The sequence below is a fragment of the Bison bison genome, unplaced genomic scaffold (assembly GCF_000754665.1).
Source record: "Bison bison bison isolate TAMUID 2011002044 unplaced genomic scaffold, Bison_UMD1.0 scf7180017855246, whole genome shotgun sequence".
Lineage (NCBI taxonomy): Eukaryota > Metazoa > Chordata > Mammalia > Artiodactyla > Bovidae > Bison > Bison bison.
In genome coordinates this window covers 89964-93642 of record NW_011485819.1, presented here as the reverse complement: position 1 = coordinate 93642, position 3679 = coordinate 89964, and positions in this window count along the sequence as shown.

Sequence of the window (3679 nt, the reverse complement as noted above, 5' to 3'; positions counted from 1 at the left end):
ATGTATACCTGTGATGGATTCATTTTGATATTTGGCAAAACTAATACAATTATGTAAAGTTTAAAAATAAAATAAAATTAAAAAAAAATAAATTACCTTAAAAAAAAAAAAGAAAATTGTCCTACATTGAGCATTTATTTTTTGTAATCATCACTCATACTTAATTTGAAAATAACTCAGAGATAAATGCATAATTCCTAACTCATAGATAGAAAAGCTGAGAATTGGAATATTTATTTCACTTGTTCAGGATGAGGTAATCAGTAAGTAATAGAATTAAAAGCATGCTTCTGCTGTTTCAGTTCCAAGCTGAATTTAAGAGCTCTCCAAAATCAGAAGCTTCTGGGAAATGTTGGACATGTTTCACCATAAACTGAATAATTATCATGGATTTCATATTATATTATAAATAAGGATTTTGAGAATTCAAGTGTATAGAGACCAGCATTAGGTCCACAAATAAATAAGCAATTAATGAAATATTAGTCATTGAGAATTAGGAGTTTATTAGAAAGTATCTAATTCACTTTTTTCATGTGCTTACAAAGAATCTGAAACCCAGGGCAGGAAAGGGTCATATCTAAAAGTGCATATTTGGATACTATCAGATTAAAGATAAGAATCCAGGTTTTCTAAATGCCAACTTGTTTTATCTATTCCCTATGGGATTAGCCACTATTCTCACTTGAAATAAGGTAGTTTCAACAAAAGACATGGTTTTCTTTGTGTAATTCTTCATGTAATTATTTCAATGAGCTTCATTGTTTCCCAAGTGAGAACTGCCTAGGGAAATAAGAATGTTGAGAGCTCATAACCAAATACATCCTTTGACTCAGTACTGTAAGATTTTCTCATGTAAATAGAAAATACACAAAGTAAGGACTTATTATACAGTGTTTTTTTAAGCTTCCCTTTTCCACACCGGTTTAGCCTGTGTCTTCACTTTGTTCTTAACCCACAAAAGTAAACTAAGTTGTAATAGTAAGACTAGAGAACTTCCTGCATCTGTCAAATATCCTTGGTAGCACAAAAATGCGGTGCTTTTTGCTCATTATTTTGGAAAGATAGATTCATTTCAAATACTTCTATTCAGTTCTCTACACCATCAGGGAACGGATATGGAAGTGCTTGCCCTCTGTAGAATACACATAGCTCACTAGATATGTAGAACTGGCCCACTAGGAGAGCATTGAGTATTCTCTCGCCTTGTAGAAATTAATAAACAGAAAGCCAGTGAAATAGAGTTGGCAGACCAGAAGGCATAGCAGCATAGCAGAGCTCAACAAGAAGAAGAAAGACTCTTTTTCTTCCTGGCAATGTCTCAGCCAATGAAACGTCATGTGTTTTTTATTTACTAGTGCCCCGTCAACTTTGTTTTCCCTTCTATAAAAGCATTTACCTTTCCTTGCCTGTGGGGAAATTGCACGTGGGTACAGGCCCTAAACTGCAATTCTTGCTGATCCCAAATTAACTCGCACTTGCTAGAGAAATATTTGGCATCCTATATGTTTCAGGTCAACAACTATCCATCAGCTTTCTGACCAGTGAAGGATGTGGCAATATGCCACCCAGGACTGGGGGTTAGAATCTATTTCAGGTAATCTCCAGAAAGATTTGAGCATTTCTATTTGCTAGAGTATAGTTACCTTAGTAAATGGTCACAGATCTCTCAGAGAAAGATTAGGTTGAAGATTTGTACCACCTATTTGTGCTGACAGGTATAACTCAAAAATATCAGATAGCTTCTTTAGTCAAAGAATCTCTGGATTGGAAATTATCTATTTCTGGCAATTGGATGAGGAAATATGTTTTTTCTTTTCTAAAATGAAACTTGGTCATTCAATTCAGACCTCTATTGAGTAAAGTCAACCTGTATTTTATCATCACCATCCATTATCAATACCACCATATATTAATTGACTTGGGCTTCCATAACAAAATAATGCAGATTGCATAGCTTAAATACAAGTCATTCATTTTTTCCACAGTTCTTGAGGCTGGATGTCCAAGATTAATGTAACAGCAGGGTGGGTTTCTGGTAAGGCCTCTCTTCCCACTTACAGACAGCCTCCTTCTCACTCCATTCTCTCAGGGCCTTTCCTCTGAGCAAACATGTGGACTCTGGTTTACGTTCCATATCTCACTAGGACACCAGTTCTATTGGATGAGGCTTCACCCTATGATCTCATGGAGTCCTGCCTGTTTCAATTGCCACTGTTCAAGGCTTCCCAGCCTGTATAGGTATATGAGTGAGGAAACTGATTCCATGACTGAAGCCTCAGGCAGTTTCTGACTGCAAGCTTATGAGAGATGTTGAACTTAAGTACCCAACTGAATTAATCAAATTCTTGATCTATCATCATTACCTGAAATAGTAAAGTGATAGTCAGTTTTTTAAAACCACTAAATTTGGGAGTGATTTTTATATGGCAATGGTATCTGAAACACTGCAGTAATTTTAACACTATGCTATTGGTTCATGGATAAATATGTTAATTGAACAAAATAAACAGCTAAGAAATAAAATAGTAGATAAATAGATTTTATATATTTACATCATCATAGTGATATAGAAGGGTAGTCAGAAACAGAATATCGTTCCTAAATCAGATCAAGCTGTTTGTCACTTAAAAAAAAAATCAATACACATAAAACTTGGTAAATAGGAGAGCTGCCTTAAACCACAACGCCAGCAATCTACAGAAATGATGGATTTCATGTTGGCAAAAACCACCTCCAAAGATTCTGCTGAACCATGAACATTTTGAATGGAAGAAGGGAAGAAATCTCAGTTAATTATTGAGATAGAGAGTCAGATTCCTTGACACCCCCCACTGCATGCAGGCTTGTTGACTTCTTGTAGGTGTTACCTTGTTCACAGTTTGGTCACACAGTTTGACTATGAAATTATTGAAAAGGAACCTAGGAAAGAAATCTGATAATCTGTTACTTATTTTTCATTTCTAACTTTTTTGATCTACAGAAAGAACCAACCAGTTAGCCAAGCTGTTGTTATAAGCTAAAATATTTGAAATGTATGCTTGGGCTGAAAATGAGTAAAGCATGGGGTGTTTGGTTAAAGGTTACTTATGCTGTAACTTTGATATAGTGACAAGGAAAAGGCTTCCGGCTGAGAAGAGTTTCCTGTTAAACAGCTGCTTAAAATAGCAAATAAATATAATTAAATATCTGCACTCACAATAAGGAAGACATATGTGCATTTGTAATGGAAAATAAATAATCACAGTTCATAGTTGTTGCCTCAACATTCAAGAGATAATGTCCAGTATAAAGAGTTCAACCTTCTGATCTGTTGACCACTTACAACACTTAGGTGTTTATAGTTGGCTTTACACTATTTTCATTGCTATCTTTTGGGTCTGTCCGAACAATAGATATATTTAATAATAATTATTGTAACTTTTGAAATTCCCTTTGTAAAAAGGAGATGTTAGTTAAATATAACTATACTCTTGGTATTTTATACACAGAAGAATAGAAGCAGAGATCTTTAACAGATATTTATATACCAGGGTTGCTGCTGCTGCTGCTAAGTTACTTCAGCCATGTCCAACTCTGCTACCCCAGGACGGCAGCCCACCAGGCTCCCCCGTCCCAGGGATTCTCCAGGCAAGAACACTGGAGTGGGTTGCCATTTCCTTTTCCAATGCATGCAAGT